The sequence below is a fragment of the Ascaphus truei genome, chromosome 5, assembly GCF_040206685.1.
Source record: "Ascaphus truei isolate aAscTru1 chromosome 5, aAscTru1.hap1, whole genome shotgun sequence".
NCBI lineage: Eukaryota > Metazoa > Chordata > Amphibia > Anura > Ascaphidae > Ascaphus > Ascaphus truei.
Window position 1 is genome coordinate 108,511,912 of NC_134487.1, and position 12,396 is coordinate 108,524,307.

Below are 12,396 nucleotides of genomic sequence, written 5' to 3' on the forward strand. Positions count from 1 at the left end.
CCGACTGCACATTGTCTTTCCCAGCACTGGGCTGAGTTCGCCTACAAGTAAAATAGTGAGGAATGTGAATGGGATCACGCAACGCGACAATTGGACACCAGTTATAACCACCAGTCTTTGCACAGCGACACTAGTGCATGGACATCATGTATATAATCAATGTACAGGGCGACGTCATGGAAAAAACTACGTCAGAGCTAAATAGCCAACAGGAATGGTCCAAGTGGGCGTGGCTATTGGCGCGCGCCACCGAAGAGACAGCTGGGTGCGCGCGCGCACACAGATCCAATGCCTGGTCCAGAGCGCGAGCCAATGTCCGAGAAGAGGCTCTGAGAACGGAGACGTCACAACCCCGGTGAGCGAGCACCCGTCGAGCTTTGGCCTCGGTCACGTGATGGCCGCGGGGAGGGTGAGGGGAGAGACTGAGGGCGGCCAGTGAAGGGAAGAGGGACTGAGCAAGTGGGCAGAAAAAAAGGGGGAGAGGGAGGGGGGAAAAGAGGGTGGTTTGTATTCTGTACCTCCCTCCTTGCTATATCAGAACAGCACGCGGGGGTTTTTATTGCGCTCCTCCCAACGTGCAATAAAAAAAATTGTATAAGACAATGTTAGTCCTTCACCGGAGTTCCCCTTCCTGAGTCAGAATCAAGCATGGGGAGTGGAGCGCAGATGCTGCTGTAGAGGAAATGCCTGTTTTGCAGCCCTGTGCGCTCAGCCTGTGAGTGTGTCAGTGTGTGTGCGGTGCGTTCAGCTTGTGAGTGTGCGTTCAGTGTGTGTGCGGTGCGCTCAGCTTGTGAGTGTGCGTTCAGTGTGCGGTGCGCTCAGTGTGTGTGTGTGTGTGAGGCGGTGCGCTCAGTGTGTGTGCGGTGAGTGTCAGTGTGTGTGTGCTGTGAGTGTCAGTGTGCTGGGCGAGTCTGTGCTCCGGACACCTCACCCGGGACTCGGGTTGAGTTGGGGACGAATACGGCGTTACCAACGGTTACACACCCGGAGAGAGAGAGGGGGGGGGGGGAGCCGCTGCTCCCAAGGGTCCATCCCGATTGTCATTTCAGTCAGGCTTCTCATCACCGGAGCTGCCTCCTACTCATCTCACCCCCCTCCCCCTCCTCACCTTCATCCCTCCCTTCCTCCTCCCCACCACCAGCTCCCGACGGGAATCGGCAGCAGCCGCCTTCAGTGTGAGGGAGAGAGCGGGGAGCCGGGGACACCATGCTGTAATCAGCCCGCGGCGGCTTCTCTCCCCCCCACCCCCGCCTCGCACACAGCTACACTTCTCATGACTGGGCTGCTGCTGCTGCTGCTGCCGGGCGCCGCTCCGCGCTGACACCCCCCTCCCCCCCATCACTACCTGCACCACCGCCCTGCTCAGGTAAGCGACGCCCGCGGCGGCGGGGACATAACGGGCAGGGGTACCGGGAGGGGCCGGAGCGCTGCCCGGGAGCTCACACCCGCTGTGACCCCCCTCCCAGCCGCGTTGCTCTGTCCTTGTCTACCCATGTCATTGACAGGTGCTGAATGTGTGTTGATGGGCTGCGGCTCCCATAGCCATGGTGCTCTTATTGTATTATTTGTAACATGCGGGGGTTACCGTCCTTTTTTTATTTTATTTATTCTTATTTTGTATTTTTCTCTGCTGTTTGCCCAAGGGATTTCACGGTCAGATACCGTAACAAGTGCAGGCCACTGCTGGGAAGCCTTAGCTGGTAATGCATAATGATGATAGGATTACATGGAAATGAACGTGTGGCAGGAGCCCGGGGATCACCGGCTACTAAATCAGACAACACAGGGGGGTCTTCTCTGCCCGAAAGTGCGTCTAGGGGGAGAAGAGCAATGCGGGGGTTATAAGGAACGGAGACCTGTTGGTTTTCATTGATATCATCTGGGTAGCAATATTGAAAGGTCCCTTGCTTTGACCTTGACTCTACTTCTGTACCGATCTCCCTTTCTGGAGCTAGATTGTAACTCATTCAGTGCTATAGGAAACGTAGATGAATTGGCTTCTGCCAGTGAAGTCGTGGTCAGAAGGGTCGGTGCACAAAAGGGAGCAATTTGCTTGCTTTTGTGTGACAATGGCAGATCAGCAGGGATGGTGTCAGGCGGTGTGGGTACAGAGCTTCTTCATGCACCTTGCAAGCTGTCAGATCTGTGCTATAGGCAGCTGCGGTTTTATAGTCCACAGCAACAGATTTGTGTTTTTGTTTGTGCAGGTGACGAGTTGTTGTTCTAAACCACATATCCAGGCAAAGCACACTTGCACATTACAGTAAATATGCTATTTGTCATAATTGCCTCTATTTGCATTAGTGCTGTTAATTAATCCCCTTATATAAAAATGTACAGTGACCTAGAATGTTGTCGTGTTCTATGCTATTCTTTGAGATCTGTAAAAAGCGAATAGGATGAGAAAATGGTGCTGCTAATTCAAGCAACAGGGAATCGATGGTGGATGAAGCTACTTCTGAACCGTTTTGCCCGTGCCGGACGGATTAAGTAGCTGGGATTAGTCTCCTTGCTTTTTTACAATTTCAGATGGTGAGCCTTTCTGTGCTTTATTTCGGAGACATTGCTGTAATCTGGCATTTGCCAGCTACAGGGTTTGAGATTTTTACCATTAAAACCTATGTATACTGTTTTTTTTTTCATCAGTGTGATAAGTCTGCCTTAATTGCACACCACTGAGTTATTTGTCTCTAGCCCATTTAATGGAACAGAAGTCTGATACACATGTCAGGTGTGCGGCCATCCTTGATCAATTTTTCTTCCAACTGCTTTGGGTTTTTTGTACTAAAGGGTAAAATTGTGCTATTTTTCTTGCAAAGATAGTGTAGCGTGGCTATAATGGCAATTTACCAATTTGTCCTGAAAATGAGCGAGAATGTGCAGAGCATCCTTGAACAATGTCTACCGTTTGAAAGCCTGAAAGACCTTTTGTAATGTGTGTGTTTATTTAGGCATACTGTATGTATGGTATTTTCTGTGGAATGTATACGCTTTTATTAAAGTGTGATGGCCAGAGGTTTATATACTTGAATGTTTATTTAAACATCCAACAAACGGAGTGTTAAGAACTAATTCCTTGTGAGTTCTTTTTAATTCGTATAAAATAGGGTTTGAAAGGGGAATATGCCTTTTAAACTGCATACATTTATTTGCAATGGCTGGAGACCCTGAGGCATATAGCTTTAGGCTCTCTGGCATTTACTCTTGGGCTGAGAATGGTCTTTTAACAATGAAAGGGGGAAGCATGGGAAAGCAGAGGTAAGCCCCAGGCTCTGTGATTATGCAGATTTCATTGTAAAAAAAAATACGGTAGGGGATTTATTACACATGACCTATTTCAGTTACCAGGTCAAGTGTCAGGAAGAGACCTGTTGTTGGATGCAGCCTGGCACTGCTAAACTTAAAGGGCTTCGCCTATTGCTTGAGACTTTGTCCTTCCTTTTTTTTTTTAATTAGGTTTTTGTGAAGTCTCTTGTTCTGAGGAACTAGTACCTCAGGTGATCAGTTGTTTTGCTGTGCTTTGATCTATTTTCTTTGATACTACTCTTCCTGCAATCCTTGACTTTTTTTTTGTCTTCCTAAGGTAATTTGGTTTAGTGATTTTCCTTTTTCGGAATGTTGGTGTTTGTGTTTCCTATAGATTGCAATTCCTCTGATCTGTCCTTATACTGGCATTTTTGCATGTTCTAGCTGCATGGAGTTTCTGTTGGTTATGAGAGGAACAGAAAGCACCTTGGGGAACAGTTTGTGAATGCCATCAGTCACATTCTATTTCAAACTCCTGAGACAAAGCATTTCCTTTAATTGTACCACTTTGAATGTAGCTAGCATTCGTTACTCCTATGTTTTAACTACACCTAAATGATCCTTGCCCTGTTTACTTAAGCCCTTTACTTAATACTTTATTGAAAAACAAAGTATTTTATGGAGTTGGAACTTGGCCCTCATGCCACTATAGGAAGCATGAAGAAAATACACTACTGATGGTTATTCACCCAAAGAACCGTTTGCAAAATCCGCGAGTTACCAAAATTGTCTACCTTAGTGCTACAGTCTCCTTTTAATTATTACCCTTAGGCCTCTCTTAAATTATTTACCTACTGGTCTTTGTGTGGTGATAGGGTGAATTACATTTTAAGTCCCTCTTCTGGCCAACCAATTTTAAATCTACATTTTTTTACTGGCCAACAAATAAATGTATATGCTTTGTCCAACAGATTGTTAAAACTGCACCGTTCCTCAAAAGCATGTCATATAACCATTTAACAAATTGTAATCTGAATAAAGGATGCATATCTTTGAAAAATCAAGAAACAAGACCTGTCAAAAGAAAACTAACTTGATCATAGCTGCACAGGTATCCTGGTGGTAATGGCACTACTTTTTGAAGCTGGTGAATCTGGGTTCAAATTCCAGTGTTGGCTCCTTTTGAGACTTTGGCTAAATCACTTTATCTCCCTATGCCTCAATCACAAACATTAGATTGTAAACTCTTCAGGACAATGGCTCATATTGCCTGCAATTTCTATGTAATGAGCTGCATACATTGTCAGAGCTGTATGAGGAAATATCATTACCAAGCAATGGACATCATGGTTTTCGTCAATGTGTTGCAGTGTTAAATATCTGTGCAGTCCAACTATCACTTGATTTATTGCTCTGCCTGTGAGAGGGACAATTTGGCAACACCAGGAAGGGGTGTTTGAAAGGGCTATGAGTTGAATATACTTAAGTAGTGTGATTTTAACATGCAACTTTCTCTTTTTAAGATTGAGATTTGTATTGCATTTATGTATCTCTAATGTTAGACGTCTCAATGCTAATAGATAATTTAGTTCCTATCATGTAGATAAATTGTTGAAAGTAATACTAATGGTGATAATAATTTGTTCACTTAGTGCTTTCTTCCCAATGGGACTAAAAGTGATGAACAATTACAGTATAGCGTGCTGTAATCTGTATTGTACACAGCATTTTTGCATAGTCCCAGATGAGTTTACAATTTTTTTATGGTGCCTGAGGCACAGGGAGATAGTGACTTGCCAAAGGTCACAAGGTGATATCGGGTTTGAACCAGGTTCAAACTGTTTGTTTTCAGGGTCAGTGCCTTTACTAACCGAGTCGCTTCTTCAGCCCATAATGTGAAATGACAGGGTATATGAAATTTAGAACTTCCCCTGCCATAAATGATATCGCCAAGTGGAAACACGGCAACTCCCTACATTCTATTTTTGAAACTTTCATAACCACAACATGGTTTTGTAAGTGTTACCAAAAAAAACAAACTTTTTTTTTAAGTAAGAGAACTTAATTTTTTTCTTAGGGTGTTGCCTGCCTTGAACATTGCAGAGAGAGATGTAGGCTTTACAATTTAAGGGACATCATTTAGTGCTTAAGTGGCACTCTGTAGAGCAGTGGTTAACCTATGTGATTTACCAGCTCATATGGTACATACAGCCATATAGGAGAGATGGCAGAGAAAACAAGTACAATATTCATTTTTAAAGTTACTGTACTTTGCAACAACGAACTAATCTAGTAACGTGTGTGTGCGCGTTTGTTCATCAGAGCAGTGTGCTTTGTCGGTTCCCCAGTTTAATAGCATTGTTTGGATGAATTGGTTCCCCACGCAGCAAGCACTGGCAATCCAGCACACTGCATTTACATCATCAGTTTGTCACTGACCTCATTCCTTGGTACATCATTCTTGCTCCTTTTTGTCAATATGTCCTTTTGTTTCAGAACTGTTTGATTAGCCTGTATCATGTTGCTAGTTAGTCACATTCTGGTGACATCAGATAGCATGCAACAAAAACAGCTGAGGTTGCCAGAAAGGCCATCAATACAATGTGTTACAAGCTTATTTGTTATCAGTGGTTAAGACTGGGTAAGTGTATAATACCGGAAATTTTAAATTGGTACAAAAGACATATATCCCTGGAAACTCAGCATGTGTATAAGTATATATCTAAAGCCAGTTTTGTTCTATTTATAGTGTCTGTACTCAGTACGGCTTCATACGCCTATCTACAAAAACACCAGTTGCCATATTACTAAGTTTATTTTGTACTGTTTGATTATGTGGTATTGATGCTACAGATTACACTTGCTATTTTGCAGAATACAAAGGATGTAAACAATTATCTAAACTTAATGTTGCTAGCATTTCATTTATTTGCTCTATACCAACATTGAAAGATTTAAATAAGTGAATTTCTTTAATTTGTCCTGCATTTGAAACTTCTTGGGCAATGACTCTGAGCATTATTGCATGTTTTCCATATACGTTTTCTGTTTTTGCAAAATGTGTTGGCACATTTGATGTGGAAGTAATTTCTCATTTGCTCATTTGCTCTTTGGTAAAAAAAAAAAATAGAGTAGATCCTATAGGAGGAGTTCTTGCTGTTACCAGTTAAGCTTTGCTTAACACAAACAACATAAAACCAGACAAGTAACTTCAAAATTACTGTTCAAGAAATTAGTAACATCAGATTGTCAGCTGATCTATATGAATTTTTAGAAGAAGTTGCAGGGTGGCAATGTGGGAGGTTAACACCAATCACTCTAAGCTAATGCACAACATGGTCTTTAAGGCCAAAAGTATTTCTCTTGGGGCATGTACTGTATATATTCAAGAGGTTGCACAAGGTCACACTACCTAAAATAGAATTCTTCATTACCCGGTGCAGGCACTAATATTCATTGGTTATCTAGACCTCTTTTGTAATGTAAAGTCTTGAACAGGGTAAATAGAGTAAACGATTTGATCAATGCCTACTAAAAGTATTGTATTGGCATCTAATTTAAAAAAGAAAGACGTTGTCTTGTGCAACCTGTTTTAAAGCTTACAAGTCAACAATTATCTGGTGCAGAAATTGTTTAACTAGTTAACGATCAAGCATTAAATGCTTATGGCTCAAGTTAAGCATGCAGAGATTCTAGATATTTTCTGTGTTGGTTCTTAAAGGTACAAAGCGTTGTATATTGGGAGAAAAAAAAAAAAGGCCCCTGCTCTCATGAGAATACAATGTAATGTTGTTGCCACTTCTTTTATAGATGAGCTTCTCTAGCTAGTGGAGGGGTTATGAAAGAAATAATATATTTTTCCTCCGGTTTCAAATTGGATGCCTTTTTTCTGTCTTTACAAGATAAAAACGGGATCTACAATTTTGCACTTGAATGCCTCATGTCCGCAACAGACTTGTTGCAGTCTTTGTCACCTGCCTATTGCCCCAGGACATACTTGAAAACGAGAGGTAACTCTCAATGTATTACTTCCTGGTAAAATATTTTATAAATAAATTGTTCCACACGTTTCTTTTCATCGCATCGTGTGTCTAGAAACACAGCAGATACAGTGGCGAGTTTGTGAATCTTTAGGGATTTTCACGTATTTTACATTTCAACGCTATAATGTTATTAGATCTTAATCCAAGTCATAATAGTAGACAAAGGTAACCTGATCAAACAAATGACACAAAAATATGATACCTTTTCAACATTTATTTATCCACAAATGATTAAACATAACATTTTTTTGTAGGTGAACCTTTTAGATTCAGTGGCACCTCCTTGAGCAGCAATGACTTCAACTCAGCGTTTCCTGTAACTTCTGGTCAGTCTCTCACATCGGTTTTGTGGAATTTTGGCCCATTCCTCCTTACAGAACTGCTTCAACTCAGTGACATTTGAGGGCTTCCTTGCATGGACAACTCGCTTTAGGTCCTGCCACAACATTTCAATGAGGTTTAGGTCCGGACTTTGATTAGGCCATTCTAAAACATGGAATTCTTTTGTAGATTTGCTTTTATGCTTACAATCATTGCCTTGCTACATGATTCTCTGTCGCTTCAGCACACAGACGGATGGCCTGGCATTCTCCTCTAGAATCTTCTGATACAATGCAGAATTCATAGTTGTCAATGATGACGAGCCACGGAAAAAAGGTGCTCGATAGCGCTCTAACAAAAACCCAAACTTAGTGCATATAATTATGCATGGAATTGGTGCCAAAAAATATATCCGTGACGGTGTATAACAAAATACAAGTGACAATCTATAGTGATCTATAATGTGAATATCAATGAAGAGGCTTAGCACTCACTCAACCCTTGGTAGGAGACTGTTTCAAAGTCTTGTACGTTCAATTCTTTCCAAAAAGGACCAGAGGAGCGCAGCTTGCAGCCATGAAAATAAAGAACATCACATAATACAGCAATGTTTAAATGAGATTTAAGTGATAGTGTAGGGCTCACAAAAGACTACTCACATTAAAGCAGCCAAAACTGAGCAGTCATCCAACTTATGGGGTGGATGATCCCTGTGATAGATGCAGCAACTGCCAGCAGACGATCTTCAAAGAAAGAAAAGACCATATAGTGTAGATTGTAAAATATATTGACAAGGCAAAATAAAAATGGAGGCTTACAATTGGGTAGGAGTAAAACAGCATGGTTGGCAACAGATAACCAGGTATACAGAAGGTCGCGATCTTACTGTGTGGATCTCCACTGCCTCTGCCCACTTCCGCACCTCTGCCAGGAGTTTGCGTTACTTCCGGCACGTCATGGAACTCCGGCGCTTGCTGGTTATGATGCGTTCTTGATCTTTTCCTCAGAGTAAAGGCTGACAGGACACTCTGCGTTTCGCCGTTCATCAGGATAAAGCCGTGTGTAACAGCGAAACGTGTAATGTCCTGTCAGCCAATACTCTGAGGAAAAGATCAAGAACGCATCATCACCAGCAAGCGCCGGAAGTGACGCGAACTCCTGGCAGAGGTGCGGTAGTGGGCAGAGGCAGCGGAGATCCACACGGTACACGGAGAAATCACGACCTTCTGTATATCTGGTTATCTGTTGCCAACCACGCTGTTTTACTCCTACCTAAGTGTAAGCCTCCATTTTTATTTTGCCTTGTCAATATATTTTACAATCTACATTATATGGTCTTTTCTTTCTTTGGAGATTGTCTGCTGGCAGTTGCTGCATCTATCACAGGGATCATCCACCCCATAAGTTCGATGACTGCTCAGTTTTGGCTGCTTTAATGTGAGTAGTCCTTTGTGAGCCCTACACTATCACTTAAATCTCATTTAAACATTGCTGTACTATGTGATGTTCTTTATTTTCATGGCTGCAAGCTGCGCTCCTCTGGTCCTTTTTTGGAAAGAATAACGACGAGCCATCCAGATCCTCACGCAGCAAAGCCGTCCCAAACCATCACACCCACCACCATGCTTGACTGTTGGGATGAGATTCTAATGTTCGAGCGCAGTGTTTTGTTTTTCGACAAACATAATGTTTCTCATTGAGGCCCAAAAGTTCTACCTTTGATTTTTTTGTCCATTGAACAGGGTTCCAGAAGTCTTGTGGATCATCTATGTGCTCTTTGCTACCTGTCTGAAGTTTGCCAATGTTCTTGAGCAGTGGTTTTCTCCTGACTATCCTTCCATGAACGCAGTTCTTGTTCAGTCTTTTTAAGATAGTTGTCATGAACTCTCGCATTAGCCAAGGTGAGAGTGGTCTGCAGATCCGTGGATTTTATTCTGGGGTTCTTTGACTTCCCGAATGATTAAATGGTTTGTTATTGGAGAGATTTTGTTAGGGCAGTGGCTATTGGGTAGAGTGACTGTGGTCTTGAATTTTTTTCTCCATTTGCAGACTGTTTGACAGTGGATTGGTGGAGCCCCAAATCCAAGGCAATATTTTTTTTAACCCTTTCTAGACTGATGAGCATCAATAACTGCTTTTCTTAGGTCCTCAGATTTCTTTGATCGTGGCATGTGTTTCCACACACCTGTATGTATGGTGAAGACTAAACTTAGTCTCTGATCTTTATATATGGTGGGGCCTCCCAAGTTCCCACCTGATCTATCAAAATTATTTAAACACCTGATTCTAATGATTCCCTTAAATTTAGCTGATAAAACCAGGGTTTCACATTTGCATATACCCTAACTCTTAATTACTCATTGTTTGTCTAATTCATACATAATTTTGTTTCAAAAGACATGGAATTGATATAAACCCTATTGTATATTTGAGAAAAGACCTAATTCAGGAAACGTATCGTGGAGAAACTATAGAATTTCCTTAATTTTTATTGGGGTTCACAGACTTTTTGTCGCCACTGTATGTTTGCATTGTGCTCATCTTGGCCATGTATGACACACACATTACCATGGGTACACAAAGCAACATTTCATGTTTTGCTTGTGACTAACCACAATGGTTTATCAATAGACTTTCCACCCACTAATGCACATTATGAGTGTGTAAAATCATCCATTAGTGTGCCATCTTGTTTTTATGCTTCCTATTAAAGTATCTTGCATTAATAAGGGTCTCTCTGCAAATCTACTTGTTTTCATAAGAAATTGGGTTGCCAGCAAGTGTTATCAAGCCTCCAAGTAGTTTTTTTTCAGAGCTTGCTTCACCAGTAGTTCCAACTCTAGTTTCACTATTGCAGACACACCTGCAGTGAGGAGAGAGGGGAGGGGTGGGGGGTTGTAAATGAATATGTTTATTTATCCTATTTTCAGCCATCTATAGTATTGTACCTTTTAGCCAAAAGTGAAATGGCATAAGAATATTATATCACTGTTAAAAGTGAAGGGTATCACAGGCCAAACGCAGAACAGTGTAATATACAACATATTCTAAAGAACCTAATGTGCCCCATTATTGGCTTTATACATGAAAATTCTACATATACACACCCAGAACGTAATAAAAAATTTAAAGGTTGCACAAAAAAAAACATAATCATAGAAATGTTAAACTCTTGAGCACAGTCTGAGCCTCCGCTAGTGAGGCCTGGGGTGAATCCTCTGGAACGAATCTTCTTTCAGCGCCTCCACCTGTGTAGGATTCTATGGAAGTGTAGAATGACCCTACATAGGAACCCAATCAGAAACCACACACACAGTGATTATATAACTAAGGACTTTACTAACGAATAATAATGATAACCTGTGTCTCTCTCACGGTGAGACACTAACAGTGACGTCTCGCAGGACGATTCCCAAACACTAGGTGATCCCACCCAGTGTCCCAAGAACCCCACCCAATGTCCCGTACTCCTACAGAGATAGTCAATGGGTGACTGCGCAGTCACTAAGAACCTCTAGGCCTGTTGGTGCACATGTGATGATATAATACCTGCCGAGCACTCCGGTGCTCGGGTCAGCAACAAACTTCTCAAAGGGTCAGATGTGTGATGAGTCCGTCTGATCCTCCAACCGAACTCCTTGCACGTGCGGACCGCTAGGGCGGTCCCACTCTGGAATCGTCTCTGTGGACCCCAACGTGGGTCCAACTGCTTCCACAGAAACAGCAGCAGCCGCTGTGTCCCTATCTATATAAGTGGTACTAACGTGACAGGAACCCTAACCTAGGGCCTGTCCCTGTAGTACAGCAACCTGTAGTGGCTTGGGGAACTCCTAGGGCCTGCAGGGGTAATGACCTGTCCCCCTCCCCCAACTACCCAAGTCCCTTCGGTAAGTGATCTGGAATGGACTAGAGTACTCTTCCATGCAGTACTTGGGCGTCTACCTACTGTTGGCTAGCCTAGTGCAGATCCTCTCCAGAATTCCTGACCTCGTTAACAGGCTATCCCTTCAGGCATCCTACCCCTAGCGCTACCTCAAGGTGACTAGAACAGCTATAGCCCTTCTCCAGACCCACTACTCTCTGACTAGTCCCAGCGCCTACCGCAGCAAGCTGTAACTCACTGGAGGCTGCAGCCAACGTGCTGCGCAACAAGGTGCCTGCCTATCAGACCTCACAGCACTGCTCGCTGTGACCCTGACAAGGCAGCACTCTAACAACACTAAGGGCAGTGTCCCTATCTTGGGCCTCCCTCAGTACTTAACCCACTACACTAGTGGGGGGTTGGGGCCTACCTGGGGTGTGGGTACCTATGGGGTGCAGGAGCTGCTCTCACTCCCCGCACCCTTTTTCCCTCACAGCTCCCTAGCTCCAACTCTCTATCACCTTCTGAACAGTTACCCACCCAACTAGTGGGGAGTTGGGGTCTCCCTGGAGTGTAGGTACCTATATGGGGCAGAAGCTGCACTCGCTCCCTACACCCTACTTCCCTAACCGCTCCCTGACTCCAACTCTCTAACTGCAGACTTCCTTCTCTCAGCTCCCACTAATGTAAGTGGCAGGGTCCCTATCTGAGGGCTGCCCCTGGCAACACTCACCTTACTGGGGAGCTGAGCTATCCTGGACCAAGGGGGTGCTGGCCTAATACAGGGGAGTCCCTCTCTCCTGTACCCTACCTCCTTCCTTCACAGGGTCCCTCCACTGACTGACTAGCGTGGTGCAAGCCCGCGAAAAGTATCCTTTCCTCCAGCACAATCCTGCAGCCCTATTGGCTCCTATGAGGCACCTG

The 12,396-nt window shown here is 43.4% G+C and overlaps 1 protein-coding gene across 6 annotated transcripts in view; it reads left to right on the forward strand.

Annotated features, from left to right (window-relative positions):
- Nucleotides 1-223: 223 nt before the first annotated feature.
- ATP2B1 (ATPase plasma membrane Ca2+ transporting 1) overlaps nucleotides 224-12,396 on the forward strand; it is a 140,733-nt gene continuing 128,560 nt past the window's right edge. For 4 of the 6 annotated variants that reach the window (XM_075600449.1, XM_075600452.1, XM_075600453.1 and 1 more), the window contains exon 1: nucleotides 224-355. The gene's annotated coding sequence lies outside the window, so the exon portion shown is untranslated. Of the gene's footprint in view, nucleotides 356-535; nucleotides 716-1,141; nucleotides 1,367-12,396 lie in introns of those variants that run through there. The other 2 variants (XM_075600450.1, XM_075600451.1) reach the window with 2 other exon arrangements.